Source organism: Mustela nivalis, assembly GCF_964662115.1.
Source record: "Mustela nivalis genome assembly, contig: HAP1_SCAFFOLD_595, whole genome shotgun sequence".
Classification (NCBI taxonomy): Eukaryota; Metazoa; Chordata; class Mammalia; order Carnivora; family Mustelidae; genus Mustela; species Mustela nivalis.
The window spans coordinates 190,901-210,387 of NW_028136067.1; the positions used below are offsets into that span (position 1 = coordinate 190,901).

A 19,487-nucleotide genomic window follows, 5' to 3' on the forward strand; every position below is an offset into this window, starting at 1 on the left:
GAGAACCCTGAATAATGCCGATTATTTTTGAATTGTTGAGATTTACTTCATATCACAATATATGGATTATCCTGGTATATGTCCTGTGAGCTGTTGGGGAAAAAACATGTGTATTCTGCTTCTGGGTAGATTGACCCTTTTATCATTATTTAACGTCCCTGTCTCCAGGCATTTCTTCTTGTTAAGTCTGCTCTATCTGATACTAATACAGCTACTCTTTTCCTTTGGTTAGTGTCTGCATGGTATAGCCTTTTCTTTTTAACGTGCCTGCATTATTATATTTAAGGGGAGTTTATTGTAGGTGGCATACAGTTGATCATGATTTCTAGCCCACCTGTCAATCTTTGTCTTTTAATTGAGCATGTATAACCATTTATACTAACATCATCTTGACATGTGAGGGCTAAAATCTGCTTTTTGATTTTTTTTTGTGTGTTTGTCTTTGCTTTTGCTTTCTTTTTCCTGCTATCCCATGGTTTACTTGAATAATTTCTAGACTCCATTTTGATTTTCTCAGTTTTCTTTTAGGCTTTTTTTTTTATTATTAATTTCTTTTCAGTGTAACAGAATTCATTGTTTATACACCACACACAGTGCTTCATGCCATACATGCCCTCCATAATACCCATCACCTGGCTCCCCCAACCTCCCACCCCCCCCACCACTTCAAAACCCTCAGATTTTTTTTCATAGCCCATAGTCTCTCATGGTTCACCTCCCCTTCCAATTTCCCTCATCTCCCTTCTCCTCTCCATCTCCCTATGCCCTCCTTGTTCTTTGTTATGCTCGAAATAAGTGAAACCGTATGATAATTGACTCTGCTTGGCTTATTTCACTCAGCATAATCTCTTCCAGTCCCGTCCATGTTGCTACAAATGTTGGGTATTCATCCTTTCTGATGGAGGCATCATACTCCATAGTGTATGTGAACCACATCATCCTTATCCATTCGTCTGTTGAAGGGCATCTTGGTTCTTTCCACAGTTTGGTAACCATGGCCATTGCTGCTATAAGCTACTCATAGTGTTTTTAAGTTTATCCTTTTGCACAGCTCCCCTGGGCTGCGGTAGGTGGTACATGGTCTGTAATAACTCCTAACAGCCTACTGGTGGCACCATGTTATCTGTCCAGAGGGAATGCAGAAACATTCTCCTTTTCTCTTTTTGTAATATAATTGCCAAATATTTCTTCTACATATATTAAGACTCAAACAATTATAATATTTCCCTAGTATCTGTTTCTATAAATGTGGTTACTCTAGGTTCCTCATACCAATGGAATCACACAGTATTTTTATTTTTTGTGACTGGCTTATCCCACTTAATATCATGTCCTCAAGGTGCATCTGAACTGTACCAAACGACAGCGTTCTTCAATAAAACTGAGGGTTGTTTTTGAAAAGATCAAAAATTTGACAAATTCTTAGCTAGGTTAAGTAAGAAAAAAAAACAGAGAACATTCAAATAAATAAAATCATAAAAGACATTATAACCAGTGCCACAGGAGTAAAGAGGGTTATAAGAACATGCTGTGAAAAATGGTATGCCCAGAAATTGGGTAATGAAAAGAAATGGAAACATTCCTGAAAACTCACAACGTACCAGGGCTGAATCATGAACTGGAAAATCTGGACAGACCAATAAGTATTAAGGAGATTGAATCTGTGATCAAAAACCTTCCCGCAAGGAAAAGCTCAGGACCAGATGGCTTCACTAAAGAATTCTACCAATTAAAGAATAATTAACACCAATTCTCTTGAAAGCCTTCCAAAAAATTGAAAAGGAGAGACCACTTTGAAGCTCATCCTCTGAGGTCAGTATCACCTTTAGACCAAAGCAAGACAAATAAACTGCAAGAAAAGAAAATTACAGCCCAGTATCTCTGATCAATATTGGTACAAAAGCCCCCAGCAAATACAAGGAAACTGAATTCAATGGCATATTAAAGGGATTATACACCACAACCAAGTGGCATTTATTCCTGGAATAGAAGTGTGATTCAACACATGAAAATCAATCAGATCACCACACACACACAGAGAAGGTCAAAACCACATGGCCACCCTGGTTGGGGCAGAAAAGGCATTTGACAAGATTCCACAGATGTTCTTGGTGTATAGCCTTGAACCAGCAACCTTTGAACCTCGTCTTTTTTTTTTTTTACCTTTGTCTGGCTTTATTATCAAGAATGTGCCTTTTGTTTGTTTGTTTGTTTCCCCCCCCTAAATATGTGGGATTACATTGGAAGTACTTAGTCCTTGAGTAAGGGTAGAACTTGAGTCCACCAGAACTTGGACTTTGTGAGACGAGTTTTGACTACTGATGTCTGGGGTCCTGGCTGGGATGCTTCCCCCAGAGAGGAAAGGGCCACCCAGTCCAATACACTCCACACCACACACTGCTGAGGTTGTGAGGAAGAAACAGACACAGAGGATAGCCTTTGAACACCTCTCTGTCCCCTGAGTACTTTGGACCCTGTAAAGGGAAGGATTGCTGGGTCATCAGAGGTGTCGCTCACTAGCTGTCTGAGCTCAGCCCAGAACACCCGAGATAATCTCCCCTGCCATGTGTGCCCTTATGGTTCACTACTGGTCTTCTTAGAGCGGAATCTCTCTTTTTCAGTTACGCCCCTATATGGACTCTTGCTACCAGCTTAAGAACCTAGAACAAATGAAGTGGAGCCATATGCAATTACAACGTCATTAGTATTATAGTTTCTAGATTCACCAGCTTATCCACATGTTAATTCTTTTTAAAAATCCTACGAAGGTATCAGTATTATTATTTTGAACAATTTTCCTGCAGTTTATCCACATATTATACTCTGTGCTCTTCCTTCCTTCCTGCATCTCAGACCCTGCTGTTCCTACAATTGCTGTTTTTGTGCTCAGGACACATCCTTTGATCCGTGTTGACCCACATAGTAGCCATTAGTCACATGTGGTTATTTAAATTTAAGGTGATTTTTAAAAAGATTTTATTTATTTATTTGACAGAGATCACAAGTAGGCAGAGAGGCAGGTAGAGAGAGAGGAGGAAGCAGGCTCCTCGTGGAGCAGAGAGCCCAATGTGGTCCCAGGACCCTAAAATCATGACCTGGAAGCTTTAACCCACTTAGCCACCCAGGCGCACCAAATTTAAGGTGATTAACATTAACATTTACATGGGGTTCCACAGTCAGAGTAGCCACATTTTACATGCTTATTGATAACCACATGTGGCTGGTGGCTAATTTTCTATCCTCGTAGAAATTTCTACTGAGCCATGTTGCTTTTTTTTTTCAATTTATTTATTTTCAGAAAAACAGTATTTATTATTTTTTCACCACACCCAGTGCTCCATGCAATCCATGCCCTCTATAATACCCACCACCTGGTACCCCAACCTTCCACCTCCCTGCCACTTCAAACCCCTCAGATTGTTTTTCAGAGTCCATAATCTCTCATGATTCACCTCCCCTTCCAATTTACCCCAACTCCCTTCTCCTTTCTAACACCCCTTGTCCTCCATGATATTTGTTATGCTCCACAAATAAGTGAAACCATATGATAATTGACTCTCTCTGCTTGACTTATTTCACTCAGCATAATCTCTCCCAGTCCCGTCCATGTTGCAACAAAAGGTTGATATCCAGGATCTATAATGAACTCCTCAAACTCAACACACACGAAACAGGCAAAAATATCAAAAAATGGGAAGAAGATATGAACAGACACTTCTCCCATCAAGACATACAAATGGCTATCAGACACATGAAAAAATGTTCATCATCATTAGCCCTCAGGGAGATTCAAATTAAAACCACATTGAGATATCACCTTACACCAGTTAGAATGGCCAAAATTAACAAAACAGGAAACAACATGTGTTGGAGAGGATGTGGAGAAAGGGGAACCCTCTTACACTGTTGGTGGGAATGAAAGCTGGTGCAGCCTCTTTGGAGAACATTGTGGAGATTCCTCAAGAAATTAAAAATAGAACTTCCCTATGACCCTGCCATTGCACTCCTGGGTATTTACCCCTAGGATACAGATGTCATGAAAACAAGGGCCATCTGTGCCCCAATGTTTATAGCAACAATGGCTACGGTCGCCAAACTATGGAATAGAACCAAGGTGCCCTTCAACAGATGAATGGTTAAGGAAGATGTGGTCCATATACACTATGGAGTATTATGCCTCCATCAGAAAGAATGAATACCCAACTTTTGTAGCCATGTTGCTTTAAAATGTCATTAATGAAGATCTCGATGTAAAGACGTACTCACTTTTAGTTATCCAAAGTGTCTTCCCTTCACACTCCCTTTTCACAAATCTTCTCTTGAGTATAGGATTCTGGGTTGAATTCCTGAATTTGCATATAACAAGGGTAGTAATCCTGCAGCTGAGAAACCCTAGGTCGGGGTCCTTCTCCCTAAGTCTGATCCCTGTGTGCAGCCCCAGATGAGGCTGGAAATTGGGACCTGGCCCCGCTGGTTCCTGCTCCTGTGACTGGGAGTGTCCCATGACCTGGACGACTGCATCTGCAGTTCCTCTTACTCCCCTGTAAGCGTGGATAAAGTGGCTCCCACATCATTAACTTGGATGTAAGATGGTTATTAATGAGTTACTTTCAGTTAATGAATCTTTCCCATGGGGTCTGAACTATCAGTCAACTGTTTATATCTAAAAAAGATACCCAAATAACCACTTTCATTCCCACTTCAGTATACTTTATATGTATGAGATCTCCAAAGCCTCAGCTGACTCAACAGAAGCAGTAAACTAACAGAATCACTGTAGGTTAGGGGCTGCGCTAAGCCCTCCCAAGGGTTAGGTCAGTGCTTATGAATACGTTCGTCCCCCACAAAACGTCGTAATACTCATATGTGGGTTTAAGTAGCCCGAAGATCTAACACTAATAACGTTTTTGTTCAGCTGTAGTATTTTCAACGTGTAGAGAATCTTCCAGTGCCCTAGAGCTTGAAAATGAGCCCATGGTCTCCAGGGGAGCTGTGGACACACATACACACCAAGTCCATTTCCTCATTTGGAAGGCAGACCACTTCATGTTTATCACTATCTTCCTAATTCTTCCTCCCATGCTGCCACACCTGATAAGCCAGGCTGGCATAGGAGACCGCCAGGACCACGGAGAGCACCCAGGGACTTCTTAACATGTTAGTTACATGCACTGTGAACAGATTAGGCAATGCAATAAACGTGTTCATTCATTATGGGTCCACGGCCCTCCGTGTTGGAAGACGGTCCACGCCCCCTGTGCAGGAACATGGTCCACGGACCCTGTGTAGGAAGACTATTTCAACATCCCAGTCACATCATCACTGTCAGTTTATGCCTATACAGGAAAGTACCTCCATCACGTTTGTCCTCCTTCAGAGTAAGAATCCTGAACTTTATATTTTATTCTTAAAGAAATCCATGGAAAACAATGATTTACCAGATATTCTGTAAGGAAAGAAAACAAGCAAACAGAAATTCCAGAAATGGTGATTATTCTAGATGCACAGAATGCCCCAATATGTTTTTCTCTACAGCTACATAATCCTGGGGCAGTAGTAAAGGGGGCATTACTTCTTCATGGAATAAGCAGGGGTTCTGAAGTTCTAGTCCCAATAATGTGTTAATTATGTGCTATTTTCCTTTACCATCTGGAAATAAAACTTGGGGAATTATTATCTTTGAACATTTATTTCATTGAAAGGTGTTATTTGCAAACTGGGATTTGTATATTTATAGTGCTCTAGAAACCCAGCTCTGGGAGTAAATCTTGTGTAACCTGTTTTGAGTACATAGTAAACATTCAACAAACAACTTACTGAATGCTAAATTATTGTTCTCTGGCAAAGGTATAAATACCTATATTCATAGGTATTTTAAGTCGTAGTAATCAGTAAATACGAGGCACTTTATGTTTTACCTTGTGTTTGACAATTAAACACCTTAGCAAATCATATTAACAGAGCATAGTACTCTCTACATACAGCAGAGATAAAATAATACACACACCACAACAGAATATATGCATTTGCACAATTTTTAATATTTTAGGGGAAAATGAATATAATTTCATAATTCAAATTTCATTCAATTTCTCTTAAAATATTTTCTTAATTTAATTCAAAAAGATTATTTCATTAACAAAAAGCAGGTAAAATTTACAAATCAGTAAACTGGGTGATACATCACTGCAGTTTGGTACAAATATTTTGTTTTCTCTTTTAAAAAGAGAGAATACGATTAATTTCACTATCTATAAATCTGCAAAATGCCAGCTACCAAAGTGATGAACATTTCCGGAACTTATTGTGATCATTTGTTAAAGTTGTCGTGATTTCAGAGTGTTAACAGTCAGCTGTGCATTAACTAGAAACTATCATTTTTGTGCTGAATCCTTCTCCACTTTTGGGGCAGGGGGAGTATATATCATTTACCGAAGTAGGTTCTTCATATATTACTCTATTCAGATCCTGAAAATCCTTCATTCTTCACTTAAAGAAACTTCAATATAGTACTGTGGTAGATTAACTTTCACCTGACTCCCATGATCTCAGCCTGCTGGTTCGAGTCCTTCTGTGATGCCCTCCTCTTCAGTGTGGGCAGGACCTAGGACTTGCTTCTCACCAACTGAATTTGGCAGTGGGGATGAGCCTTCACTCCCATCATCATGTTACAGTATTTAAAATTCCATCTTGTTAGCAGACTTGCTCTAGAGTCTCTGTCTCTCTCTTCCCCTCTCTCTGTCTTGCTGGTCTCGAGCAAAAACAGGCTTCCAGGAATCTCCCAGCAGTAAGGAATGGAATGCTGCCCATAACCGTAAGACCAAGGACTTCCCCAGCCGAGTCTCTGGATGAGGACACAGTCCTGGCTGATGCCTCAAAGCAGACTTGCAGAAAACACAGTAAACCCGTGCCTAGCTCCTGATCCACAGAAACTATGAGATAATATATTATGGTGACTTATTAAACCTCATTGAAAACTATGTTTTGTTTTGTTTTGTTTGGAGAAAAGGCTTAGTACAGAGGGCATCTTTTTCTATTGTTTAAAAAAAATCACAGAAAAATAGGCATACACTCAAAGGTCATTGCAAGGCTCAGTGTATGGAGTTCTGGGTGGTCCTGCTGTGGTCAAAGGAAGCAACATGATTCCTGACAGGCATGTGGCAAGTGGCTTATCAAGACATTTCACTTAGAAATGGCTAGTGAGTGCAAATGGTCAGCTCCATACAATTATCCTCTGACCGCTACCACAAAAGTCGTTACTGGAAAAATTCCTGTGGTTAATACAAATTCTTTACGCCCGAGTATGCAAATATCCTTGAATATGAAATGAACTGGTTGATTCTGGGCACTCTGGTGGATGACTCTGACTCCGAGATCCTAGATTCTTGACCAGCATGACAGATTGGGTCCATATCCTACAACCTGCATTTTCCCTGGCATCAGCACCCTTCCCCTGACATTCCAAACAGTGACTAGACTGAGATGGTATTTCAGAGAATGGTTGGCCTAGATCACTCGGAATTTAGAAAAAAGAAATGGAGAGATTTTGTTCAAAACGGGACTTTTCCCAAGTGAATGAAAAGACAGTTGCAAGATATCCAGTTGTTGTGACTACCTTCAGAACAAGAGAACCACAAGACTGCAAAGAATTGTGACCATAGCACCCCACATTTGAAAGAAACAAATTTAGGATTAAGTTCAAGGGTGCCTGCGTGGTTCAGTGGGTTAAGCCTCTGCCTTCAGCTCAGGTCATGATCTCAGGGTCCTGGGATCGAGCCCCATATTGGGCTCTTTGCTCAGCGAGAAGCCTGCTTCCCCCTCTCTCTCTGCCTGCCTCTCTGCCTACTTGTGATCTCTCTCTCTCTCTCTGTAAAATAAATAAATAAAATCTTTTAAAAAAAGGATTAAGTTCATTCTGATGAAAGGGAGGAAGGATACATTTGCAGTGTTCAGGCCAGTTTATACTTGGGCACTATTTCAGTTAGAAAATATACATGTTGGGGAGATCATCAGCTAATCTTTATCATAATTTACAAAGATTAAAATGATGAATTACAAAGAAAAAAAGCAAAGTAGCGCAGACTAGGATGCTTTACATGCTTTGCTACCTATGAATTTTTCTGCTCCGTAAATGAATAAAATACTACAATTTCATAGCTGGCATTCAATATTCATTTCATCACTAAAAATGTATGCAAAGTGACTTTAAAGAGACAGATCATAAAAACAATCAGCCAAAAAAAAATGTTTTTTTCTAGGTTATTAGTGCATTTTTGGCCCGTGGGCTTTGGTTCAAATGGAGATAGAAACGCACTCCCAGAACATTGGAGAAGCACTTCCCGACTTTAGAAGCATCTGCAGGTGATTGATAGAGGAGGCAAAATACAGATTTGCATGCAACACACAACACTAGGGTCCAACTTTGACTTTTATAAACTTCCAGGTCTCATTTTTTTTTTAAAGATTTTATTTATTTATTTGACAGACAGATCACAAGTAGGCAGAGAGGCAGGCAGAGAGGGAGGGAAGCAGGCTCCCTGAGCAGAGAGCCCAATGTGGGGCTCGATCCCAGGATCCTGAGATCATGACCTGAGCCAAAGGCAGAGGCTTAACCCCCTGAGCCACACAGGCGCCCCTCCAGGTCTCATTTTTAAGAGAGTAGGACCACAGCTCACATCCTTGTTCTCACTTCAAATGCAAAGTCATTATGCAAACCATGTGTGAATTTTCAACAATCGGGCCAGAGAGTCAGACACCACCGCACAGGGGTTAATGGGCACTGCTGAGTCCTTCTACATACACAGGTCATGAAGCATCACAGAGCAGAGTCTCCCAGGACTGCATTTGAGCAAGCTGACAGTGCTGCAGGATGGCCACCTGTCCGGGGGATGGGGACGTGGGGGGCTTCATCTTCTGGGAGTCCCCTTGCTTAGCGAGAAAGTCCCATCACCAGAGCCTGAAGTGAGGTGCAGCTGCCCTTCAGAAGTACTCTCTCTGGCTCTCACTGACTGAGCTTTTCACATTGACCTCACTCTTCAGAGCTGTCTCAGTGCTGTCTCCAGCCGGGGGAACAGTTGACTCATTTTTTTGGTACAACCATCTCTGCTGATAAATGCGTGTGGCCATGGCGGTGAGACAGAGCAAGACAAATACCACCACCGCTATCACACCTCGTGAGAGAAGGGGGAGGCACAGTCAGAACACAGACTTGTAACGTGCAGAACTCACATAGCTGATAGCAAGCTCACGTACATCACACGTGCATCATCAGGAAAGTGGGCACTGGCCTACTGGAACACTGAATTCTAAGTCCACACGTCCTTTGGATACAGCAGTTCTTTGCCTTTAGGTTAAAGATCTATTGGCCTAGCTTTCACTTGGTGTCTACCTGTTAAAATTCAGAACCACAGCATGGCCTCTAGGTCATGCCCTCACTTCATGCTAACAAGCGGGCACGTTTTCATTATTTTAAAAGGATGGAGTGTATAGACTTGTCATACAGTAATTAAGTACTTATGTACAAGTACATTTAAAAGATCTGCTGCTGATATTCTGCTGATTTACAGTTCTGTGGTGAGTACACCAGTTCCTTCTATGAGGCTAAAAATGTTTCGTGATCTCTGCTGCTGGGGGCCATGCCTTGAGCATGATCCCCTTCTTTTGCTGTGTGTAGGGCCTGTGGCTTGTTTTTAACCAATGAAAACAACAGAGGTTGTCACAAATGGCATAGTATATTTGCGACAACCTCTGTTGTTTTCATTGGTTAAAAACAAGCCACAGGAATTGGGAGGGAGACAAACCATAAGTGACTCTTAATCTCACAAAACAAACTGAGGGTTGCTGGGGGGAGGGGGTTTGGGAGAAGGGAGTGGGATTATGGACATTGGGGAGGGTATGTACTTTGGTGAGTGCTGTGAAGTGTGTAAACCTGGTGATTCACAGACCTGTACACCTGGGGATAAAAATATATGTTTATAAAAAATAAAAAATTTTAAAAAAAAACAACAACAGAGGTGATGCGCTGTACCTAGGTTATGTGATTATGGTATGTGAGATGGTAGCACCTGTCTTATGGAACCATCCCTCTTCCTGCTGGTGGTAAGGGGGCAGGCAGTCATGGTGGGAGTCCATATGGGAATCCCTACATGGCACGGAACTACAGGTAAACTCTAGGTGCTAAGGGCAGCCAGTGAAAATCGAGACGCTCTCGGTCCTACAGCTACAAGACTCTGGATGCCATCAACACCCAGACTCCTGACCCACAGAAACTGGGACATACTAAAAAGGAGTTGGGTTAAGCTCTAAGTGGGTGGTGATCTGTCAGGCAGCAGTAGATAACCGATATACCACTATATTAAAAATTTGTAGAAAGAGAGACAATGTTCAGCAACAGGGAAAGTAGATTATTTGGCATCTTTTGCTGGTAATGCTTTAAGTACTGAAGTGTTAGCTGTGTCAGTGCATCTCAACTTTGGCTGCACAGCAGATGATAGCTCAGAATCTTCAGTGGGAGGCTTGAGCACCAAGTATTGTTTTAAAATTTCCTCTGATTTTTTTCAAGGGCTGTCAGGGTTGGGACGGTCAGATGAGGCCTAGAGGGGTTTGCTCAAGCTGCCATATTCATTAAAGAATGAATGTTAATCCATACCGAAGCAGGGAGGTACCAAAACAGCATCCATCAGTCAAACACTTTTAAGATGGCTGACACAGGCATTGATATTGCAGTTAGCAAATGTTAGAAAATGCATTCCTGTTTAGTTAACTGAATCCAAATTCGTGTTGTTAAATGAAGATTCTTCACTATGCTCTGGGACAGAGATAAAGAGCATAATGGAGCCCAACAGACTCGCAGCTCAGTGGGTGCCTCTGGTCACAGGGATTCCTGATCAGATGCTCAGAGCCTCTGGAAAGGTTCTTAAATACTAACAAGTACAACAGTCAACATGTTCACTACACCTTGTACCTCACCTGAGAACAAAGAGTTGTCACTTTAATTACTCTTAAATTTTGTTACAGGACTTCTCTTTGAAGAGCTACATTGTATCCAATTTTAGTGTCAGGGACAGGAACTCAATAACAGTGACCAGGCCACTTGGTTATCCAATCACTGTCACTGTTATCCTCAAATACCCAGGATGTTATTGTGTATGTAACTGAGTACTAGCTTGCTCATTCTCTGAGACTTGGTAGGGTTCTAGAGCAACCTCTGTCTTCATTTGCTCTCTGAAGAGTCGGGGATGATGTGACTAATGCATCTGATGCCTTCTATAACCCTCCTTTCAGCAATCCAACTGTGAATGCGTTTGTGACAATCACTTAGGTCTGTCTGTCTCTCCATCCATCTACACATCTGTGTCCTTCTCTGCCTGTTCATTGACATGATGGATCTCATGGCAAGAAAAACTCCATGATCTCCGGTGTTCCAGGTGTGAACATGATTTAGGTTACTTCCCCTTCCTATATTGTTCCCTTTGTTTGCAAGAGGAGAGGTGATGGAGCACAGCACGTGAAGAAATCCACCTGCTGGGGTGGTTCTTTAACCGGACTAAGTACTTTACATGTGGTGCGGTCTGGGGTCATTTGGACACAGGGCTGAGGATTCCACCCAGGATTCTACACTGCAGCTCAGTATACTTGGCAGTGGACAAACCACGCGGCACACAGCCACCACACAGATCAAAGGCAGAGCTACGTGAGTTACCTCCCTAACACCCCATGTGCTCTGATTCTCCCTCCCGTCTGTCAGGAGCTTCAGCTGAACCTTAGAACAATGTATTACTTAAAATATAACCCATGGGAAATTTTACTAGTTACCAAGCACATTTAGACATAGCCTTAAGAAAAACACATACTGGTAACAGGCTGTAGGGTAGAGGACGATATACGGCATTGAAGCTGAGCAGCTGGGAATGCCCGGCCCGCTCAGGGTGGAACGCCACCTGCTTCATTTTTCCGTTATCTCCCCTTTCCCCCAGAAAGCACCTGTGGCTACTTAGATAAGTCCTCTGAATGTGCTTGTTCAACTATATACTGCTTGTCCAGACATATTTTGCCTTCCTTCTTTGTTATCTACAGGGCTATGACTAATGTTTGGCCTTCTTTGGCTCTTCTGTTGGTTACTGTTTCTATCTAATGAAAGCGGGATCGAGGAGTTGTTGGGGACAACAGTCTTTTCTACTGTTGTCCCCTGCTCCCTTTCTCTTGCAGCTGACTTGTTTGTGCCTCATTCTCCTCCCGTTCATGGACTGGAAGTGGCAAGGAGCCAAGCAGGATTTTTCAAGGGGAAAATATTGGTGCAACTTACTTACTTTGTACAACTTGCCAATGATATTTAACCAAAGGCAATACAGCTCCAGAGACCACGCCTTCTATTCTAGCACCAACCTATCATCGGTGCTCTCTCTAAACATGGCACCAACCATGACATTTTGCATGTTTAGACTTTGATTCCTATTTCGAAAACATGAATCACATTTAAGTTGATTTATTTTAAATCGGCTTTTTGCTTTATACTGAAGTCTTCTCACTCAAAATAAATGAGAACAGGATTAAGACTTGATTTATATTTTAACACAAAAGTAATCCTTTTAGGTATACATTATGAATAACATATATGTTTCTTTGTTCCTGGAGTTGTGAAATCAGGAGATCATATACCTCATTCATTAGAAAAACAGAAGCGATTACGATAGGAATGGGCAAGTTCACATTCTTACACAGATTTGGTCAGCGCGTAAAAATATCTGAGTACCTTCCTAATAGTCTGGAGAAAACTGACATGTTGATGAACAGAAACCAAGGGGCAGATGCAGTCTGGTCTGCCTGAAAAGTGGACACCCACCTGCATCCGCCAGCTTGGGGCTGACCTCCCTTATCTGGAATAGCCATGAAATGGAGAGCAGCTCACTCCCTCTCAGCCCATAGAGTTTACAAATGACACATTCCTGTAGTCTAATATAAGCATTCTCTGAATCATAAGGAGGAGACTTGAATATTCATTTTTTAAAGCAGGCCTAAATAAATTCTGTTTCAGAGAATACAGAGGGAGATATTTAAGATGGAATAGTTACTTTACAAATACAAGTAAATATATGTAAATCTAAGATAAGATTGACACCAGAAAACAGTTCTGCATATTTATGTTTAGAAAAATCTTTAGGTTGTTCTATCTTTATGTTTATGAAAATGACAACTTGCACAGTTTAGGTGGTTCTAAACTCACCTAATGCTTTACTTTTAATATTATTTTTAAAAGTTTTGGGCGAATGGACTGAGAGGTCTTGGCTATTTTGGATCAAAGAAGTAAAGGTGAATATGTCATATATGTACATGATCTCCTGAGTGATATGAATGGGTATTTTCAAATGAAAAACCTTATTACTCTGTAGTTCGGCAACTATCCTTTAAAGAGTGTCTCGGTCCTACCATGGGTTCTCTCCACTCAGCACCCCTGAGCCCGGGCAGAGGCTGACATCGGGGCAAGCCCGTGAAGAATGCCTGCAAAGGGGTGTCCCGCCATTGACCTCGCCCCTCAGCTCGGACTCCTGGACACGGGTTTATGCCCGCGGTGACAGTAATGCCAAAGACCAGGTCGTTCACAGCCCTGTTAACTCCAATGACAGCAGGGTCACTTCTGTCAGCGCTAAGGGCTCACCCCGTCTGTCGGTCCAGAGCCACCTACAGCAGAGAAAGGGAGAATGACAGAGGCAGAGGGAAGAGGACTTTGGTGACATTCACAAACATCTGACAGGAGAGCAGAGCGCGCTGCGCGGGCGGGAAGGAGCAAGAAACCCAGACCAGAGCAGGGCCGCGCGACCCCACCGAGGGCCTGGGCAGCCCCCGGACGCAGACGGGGTGGAAGACCGTGGGCAGCAAGCGCCACTGCGGGCGGAGGGGCACGCACCTGTGCCACTTGCGATTGGGCGTTTGGCCTCCCCCGCTGGGGCTCTGGTCCCCTTGGACTCTGCGCACTGGGAGGCAGCGGCCACGTGTCCGCGCAGGGTGACCGCGACGGGGCCGCCGGGGCGCAGCACAGCCTTGAGCGGAGTGGCGGGGCCGAAGCGCAGGGCAGACAGGCAGCCAGTGAAGCCGCGCGCGCCGGCCCGCAGCATGTCCGGGTCCGCGCCGGGGGGGCTCTGCGGGCAGACAAGCGGGGCACGCCTTAGGGTGCGGGGGGCGCAGGCCTGGCCCGCGTCTGCAGGGCCGCCACCAACCGACCCGCCCTCCAATCCTCTGCCCTTCCTCCCGTAGGGCATGACAGGCAGGGCCGTCCCTGCGGCCCCTGTTAGTGACCGGCAGGTGCCAGCTCTGCCCGCGGGCAGGCCATAGCGACCCCGGGTGCAGTCCCGCCCAACAAAGGATTCCACCCTCTGCTGTTGCCCGTTTCAAAGATCACGACAGTATTTTGTAACAATCTGTGGCCGGTTATCCAGGCGGTCGCAGTGAAATGTCACCCGCGTGGGGACAACAGTGCTCTGGGAATAATCCCTAGGGCGGCTCTAACCTCCCCATTTACACTTGACTCTGGCCCCTGTTCTCAGTCCCACAGAGTTCCCACCCCAGCTGCAGCTGCCACCGGGGAGCCCCACCTCCCGCTGCCTTTCCCCAGTCACAGCGGTGGGCTCTGCCCCCTTCCCCCAAGTCTGGGCTGGCTCCCTGTCCTAGTCCCTGACCTGGCTCGGATCTGACCGAGGTTAGTTAGCGGGAGAAGGGCCGCGACGCACCCATGAAAGCAGAGCACCAATCCCTTCACCTCGAGGACGATTAGCCCCTACACTGCACTTGCTCAGTGAGCCCCAAATATGACCCGGCGCAGTTACGTGCAGGCTTCAGACGTTTCATGGATGCGCAGGGAAGCCGCCTCAGTGTGGGGACCCGCGGCATCTGCATTGATTCCCTCCCTTCTTCAGTGTGTCCACTAGTACACCAGTGTGTCCATCTTCTCCAACCAACCATACACAGCAACCAAGAATTCACCCGGTGCCTTCCACAGGCCGGCCACCGTGTGGGTTCATTTGCAGAACTGAGAATTTAATGCTCGCAATGTAATACCGCCAGTGTATTTATTCCTGCTGGAAGCCAGTTCACATTAGATTTCAGAAATATCTGAATGTCTCTCACGTGGGGCGGCCTGGATCCAGGCTGGTCACAGGAGCCCCCTTTTCAACAGGATATTCTCTCTCTATCCTGCCAGTAGCTTTTGGACATGTTCGTAATTGCTGGCATAAAGGGAGGGGTAAATGGGGATCGTTACACTATTTTTAGAATGAATGCTATACCTTCCATAGAATAGATGCGTGACTCTACAAGTCTTTTTGGTTAGGTGATAGCAGGTCTTTAAGTTCACCCTGAGAATCTCAGCTGTGATCCCTCCCTCTTGATGTTGTGGATAAACTCTTAGGGGGTAATGTTTACTTCCTTTGAGTTTTTGAAGGGTGCTCTAAGTGCTATGTAAAAGACCTCTAAAAGCAACTAAAATGAGGGGCATGTTTACATTGTTACAATCCTAATAAACAACTCTCTGAAACACACAGCTTTCTTGGCCAGTCTGATTATATGAGGCATCAAGGAGGCTTATGTATGATGAATTCCAGGTAGATTCTTACAGTGAAGTAAGCGAGCTGGAGACAACTCAGTTGAAGGATTATTTTAGGTTAAAGAGCTCTTCTGGGGCACCCGGGTGGCTCTACTGGTTAAGGGTTGGCCTTTGGCTCAGGTCATGACCTAGGGGTCCTGGGATTGAGCCCCTTCATGCTCCCTGCTCTGCGGGGAGTCTGCCCTTCCCTCTCCAACTGACCTACGGCCACCTCTAGCCCTTATGCACACACTCTCTCCCTCAAATAAAAAATAAATAAAAAATAGAGTTCTTTACAGGTCACTTTTTTTTTTTTTTTGCATTCAGACAATATATATTCATTCCATAAAGAAAGGCATCCTTGCTTGAATATACTTAAAAGAATATCAAGAAGAACTAAAATAGGAAAATGCTATGATAGTAACATAGGACTACCACAATGCTAAAATACTAAAAACAAAAACAGAACACCACAGGCCAATTAAAAGTCCCAGCCACTGAGCCAAAAGAGGAACGGGACAACACTCGCTTTCCTGGTCAAAGTCTGACACGAGCGCTACCAGGCTAGGGTCACAGAATCCTGGGCAGACATGTATCTTACTAACTAATTGGACTAACTTTGTGAAATTCATTTTAAAGGTAAATTTAAAAATGTCTATAGGCAGTGCTATTATTCAAGAAAGGAGTGCCAGTACAAGAACTTGTACTTGACATTTATACATACTTGTGGATTGTGGGTATGGGCATGTGTGGGTGGGCTCATGTGCGCCCATATCCTGTTATTAACCCCATAGCTGTAGCCATGACTTTGTATGCGTATGGGGTACCAAGATGCATGCAAGTTTACTGCTCACTGCTGCCTTCGTATTTTCCATCCTAAAGTCATGCTTGTGATTCGTTTTTTGACTGGAATAATTCTCTAGTATTTTCCTTAGATGGGAGGCACGGTTCATATTTAATCTCCATCCTTCCTTGTTATTCAAAATATCTTTTTTTAACCTTGTCAAATACATTATATATTAGATGCTTGCATTGTGGCTCATTCCTCAGCCATACTAACAATGATCCACATCATTTTTTTATCCCGCTGTAACAAATGAGAAGTTAGATGCTGATGCCACAATCATTATTTTTTCATTGTAGTAACTTCTGCCCGGAAAGTTTGGAGGACTTTTCTCTGTGGGTTTTGCAATTTGGAAATTTTCCCAGTTGTATGCCTTTTCTCGTCAGAATTGATGCATACTTTCAATCTGCAACTCAAGTTTTCCTTTAGCTCAGAGAATTTTTTTCATGCATAATTACTGTCTTTGCTTCCAGTTCTGTTTCTGGATCTCTAATTATCCCCATTAGGTTTTCTCTTATTTTCCCTTCTAATTTCTCTCTCTTAATCTTTTTTTCTTTGCAGTTTGTAATATTCCAGACCACTGTCTAATGATAACCAGTGATGATTCTCTCCTTCAGATAACCCTGTGAAATTGTGAAAACCCGTATTTACTTTAACCCCCAGAGTTGGTGTGTGAGTTTTTCAAGTGTCTTTGAGTGCCAAGTCTCATCGCAGTTGTGTTCTTCTTCTTTTTTTTTTTTAAGATTTTATTTGTTTATTTGACAGACAGAGACCACAAGTAGGCAGAGAGACAGGCAGAGAGAGAGATAGAGAGATGGAAGCAGGCTCCCCGCTGAGCAGAGAGCCCAATGTGGGACTCGATCCCAGGACCCTGAGATTATGACCTGAGCCAAAGGCAGCGGCTTAACCCACTGAGCCACCCAGGCGCCCTGTTCTGTCTTCTTTAATGGCTCTATTTTGATGTGGGAATTGTAGTTGTTGTCTTCAGTCCTCCTCCCTGTCTTCTTAGGGGCAACATCATCTTTTTAGCTATTGATTTATTGTTCTGCTAATGAGAACTCCGTGGATGAGATCTTAGACGGTATGGGGGTCCTGGCAAGCTAGAGGCTGCATCTTTTCTGTCCCATACCCGGCAGCGTACCTGCAGGTTCATGATCTGGCCCCAAACAGAATGTAGGAAGAAGTCTCTCTCTCTCTTACCATGGCAGAAGGAATATGGCCCAACCATTCAGCCCATCTCCTGCTCCACGAGGAGCACTGAGGATAGGTATAACCATGCTAAGCAATGCTGACCTTCCCTCTGGAAGTCAAACCGTTTTTTTTGTTTGTTTGTTTTTTAATTCAAGATAAATGACATAATTAGAAAACGAGTAGAAGACAGACTTTTCCAGTCCATCTTTCCAACAATTCAGAGATAGGAGGCCCTGATTTTCAGAGTGAGAAAGAAGTGAGTGAATTATTCCTTCCTCCCTGAAACACAGGCCCACGGAGCACCAGGCTCTCCCAGTGCTTGCAGCTAATACCAGAGAAAAAATCAGGGGGTAATCTGGTGCCCTATGTGCTCAGAGTGAGCAATGCTAGTAGGCACTTCCTGGAGCACTAGTCCTTAGTATATAATACAGACTCTTTGTGTAATGACAAGTAGGCAATCCCCACCACTCTTTCACCCAACAAGATGATTACATCAGAACTCCACACAATCGCTGCTCTTAGTTCCTTAGTCGTCTTCACAGTTGTGCAGCCCCACCCGATGTGTCTCTGCCTGTTTCAGCAGTCCTGAACCCTGAGCCCTTCCACTTCTCTCCCCCCACCTCCCATCACACCCTGTCCTGGAACACACTCATTCACACTTCAGAATAGACACCCGGTTACAACTCATCACTCACCATCACTCACCATCACTTCTCCCAGCTGTGTGTGCAGAAGAGGCATTGGCAAAAGAAATGAATCTGTAATACTTTTTTTTTTTTATATTGAGATACAATTCACATACTATAAGACTGATCTTTTTAAAGTATACAATTCAAGGGGATTTTGTATATTTACACAGTTGTAAAACCATTACCAGTATTCACTCGCAGAATCTTTCTATCTCTCCTAAAGAAAACTAGTGCACATTAGACTCCACATCCCATTCCTACCCTTCTCCAGCCCTGGGAAAACATAAACTTCCTGTTTCTATAATTTACCTATTCTGGACATTTCATCCAAAATAAATCACACAGTAAGTCACTTTTGGTATTTCTCCTCATTTATTTAACATCATGTTTTCACCCATTTGTAGCCTGTGTTGCTACTTCATTACATTTTATGGCCAACATTTCACTTTTGTTTGTGGCACACAGTGAAACACTGGCATGAAACATAACACTGTATCACTTAGTGGTCAGTGGCTGGGGCTATTCCCATTCTGGGTTATTAGTGGAGAACACAGCTACAGGGATTTATGCACACCTTTTGTGTCTGGACATATGTTTTCAATTCTCTTGGGTATATACCTAGGAGAGGTCATATGGTAACTCTGTGTTTAACTCCCAGATAAACTGCCAAACTGTTTTTCCACAGTGGCTACACATTTTACATTCCCATCACCAATGCACAAACACTCAAATTTCTCCACCTCCTCCACTTGTTATGGTTTTTTAGTGATACCTTGTGGTTTAGATTTTCATTCCTTTGCTGGCTAATGATCTTGAGCATCATTTCATATCAGTTTTTGGTAAATCTTCAAAGAAATGTCTTTGATTTCAGCCTTTGACCAGATCTTTTGACCATTTTTAAATTGGGTCATTTGTCATTTTGTTTGGTTGTGAGAGCTCTGTATATACTCTGTAAAAAATTTCTTATAAAGTTGGAGCAAACAATCCTAAAATTTGTATGGAATCAGAAGAGACTCTGAATTGCTAAGGAAATGGTGAAAAAGAAAAACAACTGGGGGCATCATGTTGCCTGATTTCAAGCTGTTCTACAAAGCTGTGATCCCCAGGTCAGCATGGTACTGGCACAAAAACAGACACATAGACCAGTGGAACAGAGGAGAGAGCCCAGATATGGACCCTCAACTCTATG

The 19,487-nt window shown here is 43.3% G+C and overlaps 1 pseudogene across 1 annotated transcript in view; it reads right to left on the reverse strand.

Annotated features, from left to right (window-relative positions):
* Positions 1-8,979: 8,979 nt before the first annotated feature.
* Positions 8,980-19,487, reverse strand: part of LOC309857279 (contactin-associated protein-like 3) — a 46,455-nt pseudogene continuing 35,947 nt past the window's right edge. The window contains exons 11-13 of the transcript in view: positions 13,904-14,133; positions 13,612-13,677; positions 8,980-9,171 (exon numbers count right to left, since the gene is read on the reverse strand). The product of the transcript in view is annotated as a contactin-associated protein-like 3 (transcript). The remainder of the gene's footprint in view (positions 9,172-13,611; positions 13,678-13,903; positions 14,134-19,487) is intronic.